General features: G+C 45.7%; 1 long non-coding RNA gene across 2 annotated transcripts in view; it reads left to right on the forward strand.

Annotated features, from left to right (window-relative positions):
- LOC144805407 (uncharacterized) overlaps positions 1 to 22,795 on the forward strand; it is a 288,842-nt gene that overhangs the window by 53,827 nt on the left and 212,220 nt on the right. The window contains exon 5 of one of the 2 annotated variants that reach the window (XR_013605510.1): positions 18,746 to 19,423. The exons of the other annotated variant lie outside the window; for it this stretch is intronic. This is a non-coding gene — a long non-coding RNA (uncharacterized LOC144805407). Of the gene's footprint in view, positions 1 to 18,745; positions 19,424 to 22,795 lie in introns of those variants that run through there. 2 annotated transcript variants of the gene reach the window in all.

Below are 22,795 nucleotides of genomic sequence, written 5' to 3' on the forward strand. Positions count from 1 at the left end.
GAGTGTCGTATCCTTCAAATCGATTCTACCTTTCGTCTCTTCCTCCGTACGAAGAAAAAAATCATGTTGTTCTCGAATGCCTTTCTGTACTGGAATCGGCAACAGTGTAGCCGGATTCAGGGTGTTACATCGCTTGATGTGTACATGACTAGCCAGGAGCGTCAGCTCATACCCAGAAATGTGCTGAGTTTTTGTCCTATTTAGGAGAGTATCCACTGCATGTGGTACCATGACAATAAGTGTATTGTCTAGCACCAATCCAGCAGATTGGCAAATGGAAACTGCTGCTGCTGCTGTAGCTCTCAGACAACTAGGTAATGCTTAAGCCACGGGATCTAACGTAGCAGAAAAATAAGCACATGGATGTTGCTTGTCCCCAAATTGCTGTGTCAAGACTGACAACGCGCAACCTTCTCTCTCATGTACATAAAGTGTGAAAGGTTTACTGTAATCGGAGTGCCCAACACAGGAGCAGAACATAAGCAAGTGCGCAAATCAGAAAAACTTTTCTGGCATTCCTCAGTCCAAGGGAGAGGTTGGGGTGTATCTTTAAGGGTAAGGGCTAACAAAGGTTTTGCTAATAAAGAAACATTAGGAATCCACTGTCTGCAATAAGAGGTAATGCCCAAAAAGGCACGCACCTCTCTCTGTGTACATGGTACAGACATTTGCGCAATTGCTTAGATTCGTTCTGGGGTCAATCGCCGTACCTCCTTCGACAAGAGATGACCTAAATAGGTAACTTCTTGGCGACAATATTGTAATTTAGAGGGCGAAACCTTGTGATGAAAGTCAGACAAGTGACGTAACAGAGAAATAGTAACTTGTTTACACATTTCTTCAGAATCAGCAGCAACCAATAGATCATCTACGTATTGAATAAGGGTGGCACCTGGAGGCAAAGTAAAAGCGTCAAGCTGAGTTTTCAAAGCCTGACTATAAATGGATGGACTTTCACAATAGCCTTAAGGTGCATGCTTGAATCGAAAGCTTCGGCCTCCTAATGAGAAACCAAAAATATCCCTACTTTCCTCAGCAATGGGAATGCTAAAGAAAGCGTTCTTAAGGTCAATGACCGAAAAGCAGGCAGCCGAAGCAGGTATCATCGTCAATAAAGCAGTGATATCTGGGACGACAGGAAACTGTGGTACAACAATCTTATTGACCTCCCGAAGATCGATCACAAAACGATAAACAGGTGGCTGGGAAGAGTCAGTACGTTTAAGAACAGGCAAGACAGGACTATTGCATACATTTCCCCTAGTCTCTTCAACCACACCTTTCTCAACTAGATCATAAATAATAGCCAACAGGGCTCTCTCACCATCACTCGAAATCTTATACCGGGGAATGCGAGGTAGCTTAACATTAGACTTGAGGGTGACAATGTAGGGTGGGATCTGCAAGAGACCAACATCATTGGGACCTGTAGCCCAAAGATCAGCGGGCAAGGAACATAATTCAGAAGGGAGTTGGTCTCTAGACAAATATGTCGGGGAGATCAATCTCTTACCTAAAGTAAGATGCACGCCAGAAGGGGAACAATGCAGTGTCGCATACAGTCTTTTCAACAAGTCCAAACCCAACAGATTCTCACCACAACCAGCCGTCAAAATAAGTGGAGCCTCTAAGTCATAAGGACCTATCGAAATGGGCAAAGGACAAGAAACTGGGTTGCGAACTGGGGCGCCAGAAAATCCTACAGAAACATTTGTTAAGCCAGACAAAGGAGCCCCAGGGAATTTGGAGTGGATGATAGAACTCTTTGTTGCACTAGTGTCCAATAGAAATGGCTCTGACACACCAAGCGCAACGACTTCAACATAAGGCCCATTTTGGTCCACTGGAACTGAAATGACTCCCTCACTTTGTCTATGACTGTCCTAGCTAGAATTAAAATACTGAGTCTCATCCTCCATACAATAATCGTCATTATAATAGTGTGAAGACTGAGTATTTTGCTGATCAAAACAATTCATGGAATTTTGGGGCGGAAAGGAACGTTGCTCCTGGGAGATTGTACCTCGCCCCCTCCCCCTTGGGGTCGACTGAAAACCACCTCGGCCTCCTGGCCCAGGCGTACCACCAGCACGCTGCAATAAAACTGGGCAATTATTCTTAAAGTAACCTTCTACTTTACAATAGACACATTGATTAGGGCCCAGTGGAGGTCGTGGAACAAAGGGCTCAGGTTTCTGAAACACCTTCTGAAACTGGGGAGTCGGCTGAAACTGACGCTGAGCGGGGCGAGAGGGATAAGCCTGTTGCAAGAGTACTTTCGTTTTTAAATCTTTAGTCTTTTTATCCAATTTATCATTTTCCTCCTTATCCCTATTCTCGTAATATTGAGCAGTAGCCAATATCTGGGCTGAAGAAGAAACGGCCCACAAACTTTCAGAATTCTTTAATTTATTAGAGAGTTCGGGAAGTAAATTAAATACAAATGTATCCACAAATAGTCGCTGCCCACCTTCTGTGCTCATATCTTGACCACTGTGATCAAGAAACGTTTCCTCAAACCGAGTAAAGAAGTCGGAGACACACTCATCTTTCTTCTGTTTGCAGGCAGATAACTTATCCCAATTAACGCTCAGAGTGGGCAGCATAGTTTTCATTAAGGTGATTATCCTACCAGGAAGTTCTGTAATTAGATTATCAGGTTTGGAACCACCCACTTGGAGTCTATCGGCAGCAACTATAGCAGGCCAATCCCTTCCTAATTCCTGGACATGGTCCTCTTTCCGAATTCTAGCCCACAATGGTTGCGGAACAACATTTCCCATCAGCATATCTGTCGGCCAAATTCATAACACACGCATCAACAGTCTGAGACAGTTCTTTGTAATAACCAGCAGGGTTCTTACAGGGGTCAGGTAAGGGCTAGCACCTCAGATCTCCTCCAAGGTACATGTACCCATACACGTTGAAAATGAGCGGGAATAGCAGGATTTCCTCCCGCAGGTGCAACCTCGTCCCTCCAAACTGGGGGAACCTCTCTCATAGGATAGTGTTTCAGTTTCCGTCTAACGGAAAGATCGGGTTCAGGTAAAGACCGAGAAGGTAGCATGGACCTAAGGGCGACAAGTGTCTTTACAGCATTCTCAACTTCAGGACCCACAATTATTCCTTTATCGAAGTCAGCCTGAATATCTAGCAGATCCTGGGGAGCTAATCCCCATCCCGTATCCTCCCACTTTTGGCTAAGAATGACGCACATGGCATCAAAAACATGTCTTTGTGTTGGTGCATTCCACTGTGAAAAAGTGTCCATGATATCTTGTACACTATACTCGGGATCATTCATGATCCACTTACGAGCAAGAATATCTAACACATTTTGTTCGTCAGGACCCGGGAGTTGTCTACGGGCCTGCCTCCGAGGAGGAACAGGAGTCGTGCTCAATGACCCAAAGAAAGGGGACAAGAAACCGGAAACGGTATCAACCATCTGTTTACAAAATGAGGGGGAGTTGGACATAAGGACAGGGGACAAGGTATTAGGCGGAGCACAAGAGGGGCAGAAGAAGGGGTAACAGGTATAAAGGGGGTCGAAGGCAAAGGAGCCAGTGGCAAAGGAGGTGACAGGATAGGCATAACTTGAAGGGGCTGTGGTGGAGGTGCAGGGACTGGTTGAGGAACAACAGGTGGCTGAGCAACAGGTGGCGGAGCGGGTGGTATTAACAAGGGTGCATTAGCACCTTGTGCATAGGGCAGGGGTAATCTCAACAAATGGGACATTAAAGGATCCTTTTTGGGGTCAATATCTTTGTCCGGAGGGGAAGTTGGCAACACCGGATAACACTTATCCACAGCCATACGATGTCGTCTTTCTAAAACCTCAATCACATGATCAGTCTCATTGTCAGTAAACTGCTGGGCAGCCTGTATGAAAGTCATGCCCTTTTCCTTTCTATCTCTCTTTGCCTGTTTAATTTCTTTTTGTTTGGCTTCCTTGCGCTAGAGGCGAAAAGAGTCAAACATAGACGGCCGGGCTTTTCTTTTAAACAATGTAGCTTCAAATTATCTAGGATGTCAGGTTCAAAACTACCATTTTGTGGCCACTGCAGAACGCCATCTTTCCTAGTATAGCGGACCCACACTTCATTAAAGGTGATGGGGCCCACACCATGTTTAGAATAGAGCTCATAGGTGGGAGTTCCAGCCGGAGGAATGGGACAAGAGTCCTCCAGTTGGGAATCCCTATCACAATCACAACAGCACCAACGTCTGAACTTACTGAAACCAGGCATCGTTATTTCACTGGCCTCTTTTCAAAACATCAAGGGGTTAATCAAGCAACACAGCACAAACGTACTCATGCCTTGGCTTCGGTTATTGCTATAGTCAAATCAAAATCCAAAAACAAAAGAAGTGGGAGCTACCCACTAGTACTTAACCAAATGTCTCCTTACGCCAACAGAGGTCCGTTCTAACGTCTCGAGATACCAGTTGTCACCAAGGGACCAAGACAGGGCGGCAGTCAGGGCAGCAGTTGCTAGCAGCCGTTGGAACGGAGAAGCCGCGCTTCAAAAGACCATCGGTCCACTTTCGACATACAGGGGTCGCTGATGTGGGGCGCCTCCTACGGAATTTTCCTGCGGGGCTCCTCTCGATCCTCGGGCTCAACCACTACCTCTGAAGCCGTCCAACGTTGGGCGCCAATTGAAGAACCGGGCCTTATGGGCCTGGCGGCGCAGGGCACGCCTTAATCTCCGAGTTCACCTGTCTTGTTGCACAGAGACACGGAACACTCTGTTGTCGTAGGAAACCGAATTTATTAGCTGCAGCTAGGCACAGTTGTCCTAGAAGTACACCAAGTATGTTCTCAGGAGACTGCCACTTTACTCCGTGGCTCACAAGCTTTTATGGTAAAAATGCAGTTGTACAAACATATACCCAATACACAAAGTTACAGCCAGTCAGAAGAGTTTGAAAACAAAGTGTTGTGCAACCGGAATGTTCTCTGCTTACATGTTTGTGTGTTATTCGGCCCCTCAAGTTAATCAGTCTGGAATGAAAAGGCATGTCTTGTATGCTTCAAAGGAAAGGTTGTAAAATAGGAAAACAAGAGGAGAGAATAGCGAAAGGCCGATAGATAAGATACGGCAAGAGAATGTTATGTTATGTTATGCATTTTTATTAGGCGCACAGCTGCTCCAGCGAAGGAGCGTCCTGGTGCCACGACAAGGTAGCAGCACAACACAACAAGATAAAAACAACCGAGGGAAAGGGCTAAGGGAACAGGAAAGTTTTCACCGCTCGGCAGAATGAGAACAAGTCCCTAAGGGCGCGAATCGCCGGGGGAAGAGAATTCCACAGCATTGCTGCGCGGACTTGGAAAGAACGTCCGCCGGCTCTGCTGCGCTTGACACGAGGGACAACCGCTAGTTCCAGATCAGCAGATCTTAATGCTCGTACAGGGGTGTAGTGGGCCAGAAGTCTGGACAAGATCATGGCTGGGGATCCCTTAAGTATTTTGTAGGCGACACAGAGGACCTTAAACTGAATCCGCTGGGCCACCGGTAGCCAATGCAACGATCGCAGGGTGCTAGAGGTCGGACAGGATCTAGGTAGTCCAACCACCGCTCTCGCAGCGGCGTTCTGAATCCGCTGCAGACGACCAATTTCTGCTTGGTTTAAGCCAGCGAATAAAGAGCTTGCGTAATCCAGCCTGGAGATGACAGTGGCTTGGATCACGAGTTGCCGGGTGGCGGCATCAAAAAACTTAAGCACCGGACGTAGTCCCCGTAGAATGCCAAAACAGCAGGCCGCCATACGTTTAGTATGACATACAAACGTAAGGGAGGGATCCAGCCAAACTCCGAGGTTTTTAAGCTCAGAGACTGGAATAGGTGTAGGACCCAGATCCCCCGGCCACCATCTGCCTCCCCAAAGTTCCGGTTGCTTCCCAAAAATCATGACCTCGGTCTTACTAGCGTTCAGCTGGAGACAGTTGGACGTCATCCAGCCAGCGACCGCCCTCAGTCCTTGTTGGAATCTGGGTGCATCCACATCGGCATCCCCGCTGATCGTGACCGCTAGCTTGGTGTCATCGGCGTATGACACCATTGTCATACCCCATTGACGAACAACCTCAGCCAGCGGCCTTACGTAGAGATTAAACAGCGTAGGACTCAGCGAGGAGCCTTGGGGGACCCCCAGATCCAACAGATGGGGTTTGGACTGGTATGGAGGGACGGTCACGCTAAAGGTCCGATTGGCTAGGAAAGACCGGAACCATTGGAGAGCGGTGCCAGTGACACCAGCCTCGTCTAAGCGACGCAGAAGGAGGGGTGTGACACGGTGTCAAAGGCGGCGCTCAGATCTAATAGCACCAGCGCCGCCGTTTGACCCGCATCAAGCACGGAGCGCAAATGCTCTACCATATACAGCAGAGCCGTCTCCGTGCTATGGCCCGCTCGAAACCCATTCTGCGTCGTATCGAGGAAATCGGCTTGGTGAAGGTGTTCCGAGAGGACCGCGTTGACATGCGCCTCAGTCACCTTGTCGGGCCACGGCAGAAGTGAAATTGGCCGATAGTTTTTGGGCTTACTCCCATCCAGGCTTGGTTTCTTGAGAATAGGCCGCACCACGGCCTGTTTCCACTTGAGTGGGACTACGCCGGATGTAAGCGATGTATTGATCAAAGAACATAGCGGTGAGATGTCATGCACCGCCAGATCTTTGAACACAGCCGGGCGGAGCGGATCTGCTGGGGACCCCGACCTCACTTGACAAGCCAGTTTGCCAAGGCTTTCAGTTGTTAAGGTCGGAAAAGAATGCAATTCCTCAACAGTCAAGGGTTTGAGAGGTGAATCTGCAGGTGAATCTGCAGGTGAACTGGCCGACGGAAAAGCCCGATAGATAGCGTTCACCTTCTCCACGAAGAAATCCGCCAGAGTTTCACAATGCTCCACAGAGCTCTGGAGAATAGCAGTCACCTTTTTGGTGGTAAGATCCTTCAACACCTTGAAGATTGTTTTAGAGGGATTGGCACTAGTCCGAAATTGTAAGGCGTAGAAGGCAGCGCGGGTTCTGCACACTGCTCGATGGTAGAGTTTAACAGTGGCTTGGTACACGGCCTTCTCCTGGTTGTTATAGGTTTTACGCCATGCCCGCTCTGCACGCCTACAGGAGGTCTTGAGTACCCGAAGCGCATCATCATACCATGGGCTAGTGTTTCTGGCCCCGGATTTACACCAAACTGTGGGGATAAGGGAATCTAATGCCCTAGTCACCCAATTACAGAAGCCATCATAACCTTGATCTATCGTACCAGTTATGTCTAGTGGGTCGGACGATAAGAATGCTAAAGGCTTAACAGATAGTTGGTACAAGGATTAGTTAGGCCGGGCGTTGTCTGGGCATGGTTTTGGACGAGGATGGAGGGGGTCTTGCGACACGTTGCAGTCAAAAAGGCAGAGACAATTCGTTTGTCGAGTGGCCTGTGTAAAGGCAACACAAAATGGCGGATGAATGTAAGATGAAGTCGAATTTAGAGAACCTCACCTGACCCCAGGCCACCCCCCACGCCGCACGGCTCCTCCGCTGTGACAGCGCCGCAGGTTCGACCCTGACCTCGGTGTCCCCCTGCTGCTACCTTCTCCTTCTTCATGCTGCTGCCCACACTTGTGACTTGTGAATTGTGCTTTTTTTTCTGGACTTCTGCATTTTTCGGTATTTTTCGTAGTTGGTGTTGTACCCCTGTCCTCTGTGTGTGCACCCCCCGCTGCTCCCTCGCGGCCCACCCCTTTTTCTTTTGTACCCCCTGCCCATTGGCCGCCCCGCTCCCGCCTCCCAGCTGCTCCTCCCTCCCACTTTGTCTCATATGGAGGCCGCGCAGCGGGCGTGCTGAAGGCGTGCCAAAGGCAAGCCCGTCTGCACCCGTCCGCGCCCTGGACTGGGCCCATCGCAAGGACCCCTGGCCCTCGACGATGCCTGCCCACCCAACGGACTTACGACGGCACAACCATCCACGCACTCAACGCCTGCCAGAACCCCGCCTGCTACCGAGCCATCCCGAAACGCACCCACGGACCCTTCACCTGCCAACCCTGCAAATTCACCTGCCTCCAAACCTGCACCGCACCCGCCAAGTCAGCTACCAGCAACAATCACCTCAAGTGCATCTTGCTCAACACCCGCTCCGTCCACAGGCACGGCGTCGAACTCTGGAACCTCCTGGACACAACATCACCAGACGTCGCCTTCCTCACAGAAACCTGGATGAACGCCTCCTCAGCCCCCGACATCGCCATAGCCATCCCGGATGGCTACAAGATCACCCGGAGGGACCGCGTCAACCAAACCGGAGGAGGCATCGCCATCGTCCACAGAAACACCATCCAAATCACGACCAACTCCGACGACACCCTCACCGCCGCCGAGCACCTTCACTTCCAGATACACACCGACCCCAAGACCACCCTCAGGGGCACTCTCATCTACAGACCCCCGGGACCACGCACACAATTCAGCGAATCCATCACAGACCTCATCAGCCCGCACGCCCTAACCTCTTCAGACTACATCCTCCTAGGGGACCTCAACTTCCACCTGGAGAACAACAATGACAGCAACAGCGCCGCCCTGCTGGACAACCTCGCCCACCTCGGACTCAAGCAACTGATGAACACCCCCACCCACTACGCCGGCCACACGCTTGACCTCATCTTCTCCTCCGGCAAGCACATCTCCTTCAGCCACTCCACCGGACTACACTGGACAGATCACAGCTGCGTCCACTTCAACTTCAGGAGAACCACGACCCACCACCACCCGCAACAGGTTCCTTGCAGAAGCTGGCGCAAGATCACCACCGACCAGCTCACCACCTCCCTCAGCCAGAACCCTCCCACCAACACGACGGACCCCAACGAAGCAGCCCACAACCTCACACAGTGGCTCACCAACGGCGCCGATGACCTCGCACCACTGAAGAACCCTCCCAGCAGACCCGGCAGCAAGAAAGCCTCGTGGTTTACCAAAGACCTCAAAAACTCTAAGAAAACCTGCCGCACACTCGAGAAAGCCTGGCGCCACGAACAGACAACAGAAAACATGACAGCCCTCAAGAACGCCACCCGCAATCATCACCAGCTGATCCGCACCACCAAAAGGACAACATTCAAAGAATGACTGGACAACAACACCCACAACAGCAAGGAACTCTTCAGCATCGTTAAAGAGCTCTCCAACCCCAGCACCTGCAACAACGACATCAAACCATCGCAAGACCTCTGCGACTCACTCGCCTCGTTCTTTCACCGTAAGATCGCCGACATACACAACAGCTTCAGCGCACAGACCACACACCCTACCACCGAACCATTGCCCCCCACCACCACCCTATGCACCTGGACCTCGGTCAGCACCGAAGACACCACCCGAACGATGAACACCATCCACTCCGGCTCCTCAACCGACCCCTGGTCACACCACATCTTCAACAAAGCTGACTCCATCATCTTACCACAACTCCGGGACATCATCAACAGCTCCTTCACATCCACCACCTTCCCGGAGAGCCGGAAACATGCCGAGCTCAGCGCCCTCCTGAAGAAACCCACCGCGGACCCCACGGACCTCAAGAACTTCCGCCCCATCTCGCTCCTCCCGTTTCCAGCCAAAGTCATCGAGAAGACCGTCAACAAACAACTCTCCGCCTTCCTCGAGACAAACGAATCCCTTGACCCCTCGCAGTCTGGTTTCCGAGCAAACCACAGCACCGAGACCGCCCTCATCGCAGCTACCGACGACATCAGGTCCTTGCTTGACAACGGGGAAACAGCTGCCCTCATCCTCCTGGACCTCTCAGAAGCCTTCGACACCGTGTGCCACCGCACCCCAATACAGTGCCTCAGCAACACCGGAATCCAAGGAAAGGCCTTGGAGTGGATCATCTCGTTCCTTGCCGGAAGAACCCAGAGAGTCCGTCTCCCCCGTTCCGATCCACGGCCACTGAAGTCATCTGCGGCGTACCGCAAGGATCCTTTCTCAGCCCCACCCTCTTCAACGTCTACATGAGCCCCCTCGCACCCATCGCACGCCAACACAACTTAAACATCATCTCCTACGCTGACGACAATCAGCTGATCCTCTCCCTCCCCATCGACCCGCCACCACCAGAGCCAGCCTCCAGGAAGGAATGAAAGACGTCGCGGAATGGATGAAGCTCAGCCATCTGAAACTGAACTCGGACAAGACGGAAGTCCTCATCCTGGGACCATCCCCCTCTGCCTGGGACGATTCCTGGTGGCCCCCTGCCCTGGGCACTGCCCCCAAGCCAATGGACCATGCACGCAACCTGGGCTTCTTCTTGGACTCCTCCCTCACGATGACCAAGCAAGTCAACGCCATCTCGTCATCCTGTTTGAACACCCTGCACATGCTTCGAAAAATCTTCCGGTGGATCCCCACCGAAACCTGGAAGACGGTCACCCAGGCCCTCGTCACCAGCCGACTGGACTACGGGAACACCCTCTACGCTGGAACCACAGCCAAACTCCAGAAAAGACTCCAGCGCATACAGAACGCCTCTGCACGACTCATCCTGGACATCCCCCGTCACAGCCATATCTCTCCCTATCTGAAAGACCTGCACTGGCTCCCCGTCAGCAAAAGGATCACGTTCAGACTCCTCACCCACGCACACAAGGCTCTCCACGACATGGGCCCCAAATACCTCAACAGCCGCCTCACATTCTACACACCCACCCACCAGCTCCGATCCGCCAGCCTCGCCCTCGCCACTGTCCCACGCATTCGCAAAGCCACCGCCGGAGGAAGAGCCTTCTCCTACCTGGCGCCCACGACCTGGAACTCCCTCCCCACCCACCTATGGCTAACCCAGGACCATCTTTCCTTCAGGAAACAACTCAAGACCTTGCTCTTTGAGCAGTAGCGACCCCCTCCCTCCTCCCAGCGCCTTGAGACCCTTACGGGTGTGTAGCGCGCTTTACAAATCTGTTGATTGATTGATTGATTGAACAAGCATGCATTATGTGACCAAACAAGGGGGCACGAGATACACTTTGCTATCCCTACAAGCTCAGCACATTTGGGATTGGGCGATTCAACATCAGATCACAGCAGTCCATGTTCCGGGGGTGTCCAACCTTCTAGCGGACTCCCCGAGCAGGTCGGTCTCGTCAAACCACTAGTGGGAACTTCATCAGCCGACGCTGAACCGCATCTTTCAGCTTTGCGGACACCCCAAACTGGATTTATTGGTGACCAACCTGAACCGCAAATGCCCATTCTATGCAAGTTGGCTTCCCCACTCAGAATCGTGCAGAAATGCGTTTTTGATGAACTGGTCAAAATGTATGCTCACGCTTTTCCACTGATTCCTCTAGTCGCAAGGGTACTTTGGAAAATGCAGAAAGAACCCTGCAGCATTCTTCTCATAGCCTCCAGATGGCCTCGCCAGTTCTGGTTTACGGAGCTCCTCCTTTTGTCGGAGTGCAATCCAATTTGGCTGCGCCCAATTTCGAATCTTCTTACTATGAACCATGGCCTGATCTGCCATCCGAATCCAACTGGTGCCTGAGCACTATGAGTTTGCTAATTTGATTATTCCTCCAGACTGCAGGGAGGTCCTCACTAACGCTAGAGCACCCTCCACTATCAAAACCTACAAACTCAAGTGGAAACGGTTCTATCTTTGGTGTGAAGCTTCAAATTTAAAGTCTTCATTTTAACTCTAAGAAGACAGAGATTCTACACTGTGCAGTAGATAGAATCCCTCCTAAACTTCCGCTTGTGTTTTGGCCAACATCCCCTGCTACTCCATTGGCTCCCAGTAGCCTGGTACATAATCTGGGAGTCATGGTTGACAACAAATTGACATTAGAAAACTGTCAACAAAACAGCTGGAAGTGGTTTTACTCTGATCAGAGCATTTCGGAAAATCCTTCCGATGTTCTCTTAACAGAACAGAGCGCTGATAGTCCAGGGCACCATCCTCAGTAAGCTGGACTATTGTGATGCCCTGATACTAGAATCCCCGCAATATCTGATTGAGAGATTGCAGAGAGTACAGACCATGGTGGCCAAAATGGTACTAGTGCAACCACGCCACTCCTCCACCTCCCGGGCACTCTCAGATTTACACTGGCTGCCAGTCTCGCAGAGGATACGATTTAAGGCATTATGTATAGTATTTAAGGCTCCACATGGTCACTGTCCCAGATCTCTGCAGGAGAAACTGACATGGTATGCCCCTCCACGAGCGCTAATCTGGTGAGGTTGCCTAAAGTTAGGAAAGTCAAATCAGGAGGTAGGGCCTTCAGTGCGGCAGCGTCCCACCTTTGGAATACTTTTCCATTTGATACGAGACAAATGGACAACATCCTGCAGTTTAGAAAAAGGTTAAAAACCTGGCTCTACCCTTGAGTATGCTCCTTGGCATCCTGCTAACTCCATCCTGGCAGGGGACACAGTCTCTCGGCCCTAAGCTAGTCGCCTGTATCACAGCGCCAGGTTACCCGTAGGGTGTCAGTTGCTAACTTAAATAAATAAATGTTCACCCTGTTCACTCTACGCCAATTAGCAAAATCCGGCCTCTCTCACTCTACCCTGAAGGTTTTTCTGGATGCAATTTCTAGATTCCAGCACAATGGCTCCAATTCTCTTTATTCTTCAAGAATTATTCAACAATTTTTCAAAGGCTTATTTCAGATGTTCCCTCCAATTCGACGCCCGCCTCCGCCTTGGCATCTGAACATTGTGTTGGCACAACTCATGAAGTCCCCATTTGAGCCCATTCATAGGGCTGATTTTAAATTCATCTCCTGGAAGACATCACTGCCTTTAGCTCTTACTTCAAGTCAGCGAGATACAAGCTTTTACTATCAAACCACCTTTTCTTCAATTCACCAAAGACGCTGTGGTGCTCCGCACTAATCCGGCCTTAATTCCTAAAGTTCCATCTGATTTCCACCTGAATGAGCATGTCATCTTAAAGACTTTTTCCCCTAATACACAGTTGCCAGCAGAATAGACTTTACATTCTCTAGATGTTAAGAGATGTTTGACATTTTATTTGCAAAGAACAACCAGTATCCGTAAAACTGATCAGCTCTTCATAGCCTACGGCAGGATGCGTAAAGAACCTCCAGTTGCTAAACAGACTCTTGCACGTTGGATATCTAGAGCAATTTCCTTTTGCAATCAGCAAGCAGGCAAGACACTTCAAGCAACGATTAAAGCACACTCTACTAGCGCAGTCTCCTCTTCTACTTCTCTCTTTGGTGGTGTGCCTCTTCATCAGATTTGCAGAGCTGCGACCAAGCACTACTGTCTGGAAGCTGCCAACAATGCTGACACAGCTGTTGGGCAAGCGGTGCTACGTAATATTTTTAAGTAAGGTGAGCCTCTGTTTCTTACCTCCTCCTGCACACATTGTATACATGTATATATTTCTGCTTTTTGCAGATGTGCCCATGTTTACTGCTATACTGTAATATATGTATATGTATTCTCTCGTACTCTGTTTACAATGTACTTATGGCTTACTATGCATAGTTCTCGAATTACTGCTATCTACTCTGATTCAAGCATGTGAATCTATGAAAGATACCCCAATACTGGAGAAGAACATAAGTTACTTACCTGAAAACTGTGGTTCTCCAGTATTGGTATCTTTCATAGATTCACATGTGACTCACCCACCTCCCCTCAGAGGCTCCCCTCTTCTCCTTGGCTCTTATGCCACACTTGTGCTTAAAAATTGGAGATTATTATTATTATTATTATTATAAATAAAAAATGTGTCATTTACAATACCAATAGCTCAAACTTTCCTAATGCAAGACCTATTGCATTGCAAATGCTTGTTATAATTACAAGGGTGTGACAACACCACATAACACCGCATAAGCAACAAGTGCAGATTAAACCACAGGGTTAAAAAAAACAACCACACACACCGTAAGCTTAAACCTGTACTAAACACACACGCTGCAATAACAGGTACATCATAGAAAGACTGATGGACATAATGAAGCGGACCTAGAGATACATGCATAGCACAGACAAGATAAAGCTCTTGATTTAGAGTTTGGTGAGCAGGGTACTCCTTCACAAGCGTGGTGTAATGTAATGTATACTTGTAAAGCGCACTGTTGCCGAGCGGCTTCCTGGCGCTGTATACCGCTGGGGAACCCGTCCTGGCTTTCCCTGTGGGATGGTCCCTCCTGGGTATCCCCAAGGTGAAGCCAGGCATCCCCGGCGTTGATGGGGCCATTGTGGAGATGAGGCAAGCTAATGCCCAGAGTTGCCGAGTGAGACCCCTGGTTAGAGTAGGCACCGAAGCGAGAATTATCGAGTCTGCTGACCCTGGTCCACGACCCTGCCGCGTTGGGAATTGAACCCTGGTCCCGGGCCGTCCTCTGCTTCCGGGTCTGCCGCCTCTAACCAGTGAGCCACATTACTACAACACATATTGTAGATCAACTTCCTATAGATGGTTGAGATTGCTTTTTCGGTCAGGGGATTAGTTAGCAGCTGGTCCTCCAGTGGGGATGCATCAGGCAGCTCCCCCCCCTTCCCAGATGTTACCTTGCAGAGCGTGACCCACCTGCAAATGTCAGAACCGTTTTTAGTCGCCTAATTCATACCAACCGGACCATCGAGTTGCACCTCCACCAGCGAATGGTCTGAGATTCTTCTGCCTGTCAAACCACATGCCATTCACTATTTCATAGTGGTTTTCTGCTTTTATTTACCACTTGTTTTATGCATGTGGTTGGTTGGGGGGGGAGATGGGCGAAGCAGGGGAGGGAAGGGGAAAGATATTTCTAACAGAGGGAAGAATTGTGTGTTTCCCCCAGTTAGTAAAAAAACAGCATAAGTCTTGGCTGCTTCTGCTGCACCCAGAGTCTTGTGGGTCTTTTCAGTCTAATTTTTCTGTCTGGAAAAAAATTGTGTCCTGTTTTTCTGCACAAAAGCCTAACGACTGATAATCAGGTGGAATAAAATGAACACATGAAAGTACTCCTTAATTTCATTGCCCTTGATTCATACTCTGGACCATAGTTGAGGGATAGGTCTAGGCATATGTGGTATCGTTTTGGCTCCAGCGTGCATCTTTATCGAGTTTTGCATCATTTAAACAACCTGCACTCCACGCGCTGCCATTTGGAAATCAGAGAGCCCTGCATCTTTTAAAACGCGCTGTTTACATTTCACACGCTGCTCCTTAGTAACCAGCTGATGACGACGCTGCAAGCCGATGACGCTTTTCTCTTCACGTCTAGCTGAGCACACGTCAGACGTCGTTCCTCACGCTTCTGATTGCGGTTACTTAGCAACGCTCTGAACAACACGGAGACATTTCGTTCTTCACGCTTGGTGAATTTCATTACCCAGCAACTCTCTAATTCACTCGTAAGCCTTTTATTTTGAACAAGCTTACCCACAAAAGGATTGGTCCTGCTCTGCTTCACCTCGCAATTTTAAAAACATTTTAACACGTTCTTTTAGTTGATTTATGACATTCAATGAGTTCATGAAACCTTTTATAGTACTATTTATGTTATTCTGATTCTATTCCTAAGGTTGGAAAGTGTTCATATTTACAGCATACTACATTTATTTATGTGGTGATTATTTATCATTTGGTTATTTATTTATTTATTTATTTATTTTCCGTTTTCTTTAACCCATTTAATCCTCCTTCAAGTGTTTATAACCTTGGTTATTTAAAAAAAAAAATGCAATTTGATCCTCCAGCTAAATTTTTACAAAACAAAGGTGATCCTCCCATGCCATGGTCTAGATGGAAAGAAGAATTCTTTAATTATATGAAGGCGATTGATGGAGAGCGAATGGGTGCTGAAAGAAAAAAAGAGTATTTTGCTCCATTGTCTGGGTTCGGAAGGTCAGGAAATTTTCAGAACTTTACCACAAAGTGTTCCACGTCCTGGCGATGGTGAAGCTTTGAATGTTTATGTTGATGCTTTAACTAGATTGGAAAAGAGATTCAAACCTACTGCGAGCATTGCTTTAAACAGATTTAAATTTTACACCAGATCTCAAAAAAATGATGAATCTTTTGATGATTTTCTTACTTCCTTAAGATCTTTGAGTCTACATTGTAACTTTGGCATGATGTGTGACGAAATGATTCGAGACCAAATTATCGTCCATGTTAAAAATAAGAAAATCCAAGAAAAACTCTGGTGTATAGGTGATCCGAATTTGGAAGAAACAATCGCTGTAGCTAAATCCACTGAAATGTCGGAGAAATGGATGGAGGTTGTTGAAAAAAAAATCTAATACTAACAAATCTACACCTGAGGAAGAAGTTTGTGTAGTTAAACCTAAGCTTGACTACAAGAGATCTCAATTTTCTCAAGGGAGAAACAAAGGCAACTTTAGTAACTTTAATAACTTTAACTATAAAAGACAGGATAACTACAACAAAGTCTTTTCCTGTTTTAGGTGTGGCAGTAAGTCACATATTGCTTCATTTCAAGGTTGCCCAGCTGTTGACAAAGAATGTAAGATTTGTGGAAGAAGGGGACATTTTAGCAATGTTTGTAGAGACAGGCGTAGTTCTCAAACACGTGTTCCTTCAAATAATTTAGATCCTACTAAAGTTTCGAGCATTAGTGATGTTTCGAATGTTTGTCCTATGCAGGAGTCCGACAAAGGAATTGTAGTTTCTCTAGCACAAAAAAGTTGTGTTGTCATAGGAAGTATGGGATCTCCAAAATGTCCTTTTTATATACTTAATAAGGAAATTGAGCTCATGGTGGACTCGGGTTCACCATGGACAATTATCACTAGAGAATATTTTAATGAGAAATTATTAGATATATGTGATATTGCAAACATGATACCATCAGACATTTTAGCTGAAGGTTTTAATGGATCCATTATTGATGTTGAGGGATTTTTTAAGGTACCCATAATCTTTAGAAGTAGATCTGCCATGATTAAGTTATACATTGCTGTCAAAGGTGTCAATGTTCTTGGTTGGCGTGATCAATTTGAGCTAGGGATTATGTTAAATCCACGCTCCAAAGATCCAGTTTCCCTATGCAGTGAGTCAGATATGGTAAGTACCACAAGCCAGAATTGTGTGGCACATGAGGATAAAAAGAAGGACATGGAATGTTGGAGCCTTAAATACAACACGGTGTTCTGTGATCGTTTGGGAAAACGTAAAAATTTTGCGCATAAAATTGTTTTGAAAGACAATGCTCTGCCGGTGAAACAAAAATTGAGGTGTTCCTCTCAATATTAGAGATGAATTGAAAGAAATGTTGAATGATTTACTTAAAGAAAACATTATGGAACCCATTGAATCTTCGGAATGGGTGTCCCCCATTGTCCTTGTACGAAAACCTGATCAGAAATTACGCGTATGTATTGATTTGAGAGCGTTAAATGCCAACATCATTATTGATTGTCACCCCCCTTCCTAATATAAATGAGCTTGTTTCCTTATTTGATGGTGCGCAAATATTTTCCACCCTTGATCTCAGATCAGCATACCATCAAATTGAGCTAACTGAGGATTCCAAGAAATACACTGCCTTTATTACACCTATGGGACTTTTCCAGTATAAAAGAATGCCATTTGGATTGGCATCAGCTGCCTCTGTTTTTCAGAGGGTGATGTTCCAAATTTTTAGAGATTTAGATCTTTTTGTCAAATGCTTCCAGGATGATATTTTGGTTTTTTCCAAAAATTAACAAGAACATGAATCACATTTAGATCAAGTATGTAAAAGACTGGAGAATAGTGGACTCACCTTGAAGGCACATAAATGTAAGCTTTTTTGTAAGTCAGTTGAATATTTGGGACATACATTGTCAGGTGAAGGTTTAGTTCCTAAACAATCTAATGTAGATGCTATTCTCAAAGCTCCAGCTCCAGCTAACAGGGATCAATTATTGTCCTTTTCAGGAATGTGCGAATATTACAGTAAATTCGTAGAAAATTTTGCAACTAAAATGGAACCATTAAGGAAATTATTAAGACAGAAAACTATGTTTGCGTGGAAGGATGAACAAAACAAATCATTTGTAGATATTAAAAATGACATTGTAAATGCCCCGACTTTGAAACCTTTCCATTTATTGAGGTAACAGCATAGCATAGATCCTGTCAGGATAACAGCAAGATACAACTGCTCTCCAGCACAGAATGCTATGTTAGCAAAGCTCTGTTTAGAATCATAAGCCAATACAGAAACATAACAGGTCTCATGCCTTAAAGTGATACATTAACTTTATACAAATAATGTAAACAGATTAACAGAGAATATAACAGCATAGTCCTTGCAACACACAATAGATTTGCGTGCGGCAGAGGCCAGAGCTCAAAAGTCAGGTTACCAGATACAAGTAGGTGGTAACTCAGGGCAGGGCGAAATGCCTGTTGTCCGTGGAGGGGAAATTCCCATCCTAGAAATATACATTAAAATTAATTAATAGTATTCTATTTTAAATATCTTTTTGGTGCCAGTCCATATGACTTTAATGTCTGCTTTTGGGATTCCATGTTACAAGTCCATAGGGTACATGTATCCTTTCTGAGCTTAATAAAATGTTGGAAATTCTACAAATCCTCACTCCTAGATCCAAGTACTCTCAGGCTACCATTCTACACTCTGCTCTGTCTGAAGAACGGCTCAACACTTTCAAAATTTTGCAATTCTGCATTGATATGGCTTGTAAATTATTTTTGGGGATATTTACATGTATTAACTATTTAATTTTAATACTATAGGTGATTGAAATTACGGACGAAGAAAGCAAGATTTAGCACCAGCCAACTGAATGTTAGTGCCATAAGAAGGATTATTTTGAAAAACCGAAGGACATCCAGCATTCTAAGTTTAAACAATTTCCAAAATCTAGGTGTGGCGAGGAAGTAGGAGCTGAGGAAAGTACTATACCTGTAAGTGAAGTCTCTAATTTTGCATTTCGTTAACCCAGAGCAAAGTCATATCTGTCCACACAGCATCAGAAATAGTGCCAGAAAGACCAATCACAACATCCTCATCTGAAATATTATCAGAAAGACAAATTGTCTCAGCATGACAGAATAACGTTCATCTAAAGCACGCATGATCTAAAGCATCATGTAATTCCAGAGAGGAAGCACACACTGCATAAAAGAAAGATATAACAAAAGGTTTCTTCTGCAAACTATCAAAGAAAAGACACTGATATAAGACTCCGAAGCTGACACGCTAACAACCAAAAGATTGGAAAATCACCTTTGTTCAACAACCGTTTTTAACCAGTTATGCAAGTTTGAGACTATCTTCCTCGGGCTAGAACACCTCGTCCCACTCTGCTCACTCTGGCGAAAACCTTAAAAATTCACCACTTTATTGTGTTGTTCATGACCATCTCAGATTGTTTCCTTTTTATTGTGTACTGTTCTGTAATTCTATGTAAATCGCCTCAACATTATCTGTTGTGCAGGAATGATATGTAAAACTGTTAAATATCAAAATGGATTAAATGAGCACCGTTGCGCTATAGCTAATGTAAATAAATCCTCGTCTTCAGAACTACAATCCTTAACCTTACACCAAACACAAAACGGGTAAAAGGAACTGATGTTCTTTGACTGATGAGCCACAATAGTACTGTGCATGTTCTAATGTTCTCAGTTACTGCCATTGCGCCAGTGCAAAAAGGTACTTCTCAGTTTAATCATTAAATATCAGACTAACTCCTTATCACTGCATTGCTAAGAACCTATACAAATAGATTTGAGAAAAACTTCAGTCACAAAATAAGTTGCTGCCGGAGAGGCTATAACCAAAAGACTATTATCTGCTACAAACATTTCGACAGGTGTTACAGGGCTGCATCCAGACATATTTTGCTCAATGCAAGTGTTAAGAAGATTACACACAATATCTTTTAGAGATAAATGCTGAACATTATCTAAACAAGCCCGACTCTAAAATCGGGTTCACTCTTACCGTGGCATATAAGCAAGAGAAAACTAAATGTAGAGATATTAACTCTAGGAATACACCTTATAAAAACACGGACTGTCAGAACAAATTCAGTGTTCAAACCCGCCTTAATCAAAGCAAAATAACCCAAGTTGGGGAAAAAGTTACCTGAGCGAAAAAAGATTAAGCCATAAATCTCATCTCACTGAATTTGAGAGAATGCACACTGGGAAAATCCTCTCTCAGTGCTCTGAATGCCAAAAAAGTTTCAGCAGTAAATCTTATCTCACTGAGCATATGAGAATCCACACTGGGGAAAAACCTTATCAGTGCTCTGAATGCCAGAAAAGGTTTAGCTTAAAAGCGAGTCTGTATCGACATGTGAGATTCAGCCATAAATCACATCTCACTGAATTTGAGAGAATGCACACTGGGAAAAACCTCTCTCAGTGCTCTGAATGCCCAAAAAGTTTTAGAGATAAATCTTATCTCACTGAGCATATGAGAATCCACACTGGGGAAAAACCTTACCAGTGCTCTGAATGCCAGAAATGTTTCAGTTTAAAAAGTAGGCTCACACATCACATACGAATCCACACTGGGGAAAACCCTTATCAGTGCTCTGAATGCCAGAAAATGTTTAGTTTCAAAGGGAGTCTAAATCGACATCTATTAACCCACTCTGTGGAAAAACCTTACCAGTGCTCTGAATGCCAGAAATATTTCAGTGAAAAAAGAGACCTTACTGTACATACAAGGACCCACACTGGGGAAAAACCTTATCAGTGCTCTGAATGCCAGAAAAGGTTTTGTAAAAAACAAAGTCTTTCTCAACATGTATTAACCCACACTGGGGAAAAACTTTACCAGTGCTCTGAATGCCAGGAAAGGTTTTATAACAAACAAAGTCTTTCTCGACATGTAATAACCCACTCTGGCAAAAAACCTTACCAGTGCTCTGAATGCCAGAAAAGGTTTAGTTTCAAAGAGAGTCTTAATCGACATCTATTAACCCATTCTGTGGAAAAACCTTACCAGTGCTCTGAATGCCAGAAATATTTCAGTGAAAAAAGAGACCTTACTGTACATACAAGGACCCACACTGGGGAAAAACCTTATCAGTGCTCTGAATGCCAGAAAAGGTTTTGTAAAAAACAAAGTCTTTCTCAACATGTATTAACCCACTCTGGCAAAAAACCTTACCAGTGCTCTGAATGCCAGAAAAGGTTTAGTTTCAAAGGGAGTCTAAATCGACATCTATTAACCCACTCTGTGGAAAAACCTTACCAGTGCTCTGAATGCCAGAAATATTTCAGTGAAAAAAGAGACCTTACTGTACATACAAGGACCCACACTGGGGAAAAACCTTATCAGTGCTCTGAATGCCAGAAAAGGTTTTGTAAAAAACAAAGTCTTTCTCAACATGTATTAACCCACACTGGGGAAAAACTTTACCAGTGCTCTGAATGCCACAAATGTTTCAGTACAAAAAACAATCTCATTCATCATATAAGAACCCACACTGGGGAAAAACCTTATCATTGCACGGATTGCCAGAAATGTTTCATTAGCCAAACACAGCTCACTCTGCATAGAAGAACCCACACTGGAGAGAAACCTTATCAGTGCCCGGAATGCCAGAAATTTTTCATTGCCAAAAACAGTCTCACTCATCATATAAGAACCCACACTGGGGAGAAACCTTTTCAGTGCTCTGAATGCCAGAAATGTTTCCGTGTAAAAATCAGACTCACTGAACATACAAGAATCCACTCTGGGGAAAACCCTTATCAGTGCTCTGAATGCCAGAAAAGGTTTAGTTTCAAACCGCAACTTTATCGACATGCATTAACCCACTCTGTGGAAAACCCTTATCAGTGTTCTGAATGCCAAAAAAGTTTCAGCAGTAATTCTTATCTCACTGAACATATAAGAGTCCACACTGGGGACAAACCTTATCAGTGCTCTGAATGCCAGGAAAGGTTTTGTAAAAAACAAAGTCTTTCTCGACATGTAATAACCCACTCTGGCAAAAAACCTTACCAGTGCTCTGAATGCCAGAAAATGTTTAGTTTCAAAGGGAGTCTAAATCGACACCTATTAACCCACTCTGTGGAAAAACCTTACCAGTGCTCTGAATGCCAGAAATATTTCAGTGAAAAAAGAGACCTTACTGTACATACAAGGACCCACACTGGGGAAAAACCTTATCAGTGCTCTGAATGCCAGAAAAGGTTTTGTAAAAAACAAAGTCTTTCTCAACATGTATTAAACCACACTGGGGAAAAACTTTACCAGTGCTCTGAATGCCAGGAAAGGTTTTATAACAAACAAAGTCTTTCTCGACATGTAATAACCCACTCTGGCAAAAAACCTTACCAGTGCTCTGAATGCCAGAAAAGGTTTAGTTTCAAAGAGAGTCTAAATCAACATCTATTAACCCATTCTGTGGAAAAACCTTACCAGTGCTCTGAATGCCAGAAATATTTCAGTGAAAAAAGAGACCTTACTGTACATACAAGGACCCACACTGGGGAAAAACCTTATCAGTGCTCTGAATGCCAGAAAAGGTTTTGTAAAAAACAAAGTCTTTCTCAACATGTATTAACCCACTCTGGCAAAAAACCTTATCAGTGCTCTGAATGCCAGAAAAGGTTTAGTTTCAAAGGGAGTCTAAATCGACATCTATTAACCCACTCAGTGGAAAAACCTTACCAGTGCTCTGAATGCCAGAAATATTTCAGTGAAAAAAGAGACCTTACTGTACATACAAGGACCCACACTGGGGAAAAACCTTATCAGTGCTCTGAATGCCAGAAAAGGTTTTGTAAAAAACAAAGTCTTTCTCAACATGTATTAAC

Source organism: Lissotriton helveticus, assembly GCF_964261635.1.
Source record: "Lissotriton helveticus chromosome 1_1 unlocalized genomic scaffold, aLisHel1.1 SUPER_1_unloc_1, whole genome shotgun sequence".
Taxonomy (NCBI): domain Eukaryota; kingdom Metazoa; phylum Chordata; class Amphibia; order Caudata; family Salamandridae; genus Lissotriton; species Lissotriton helveticus.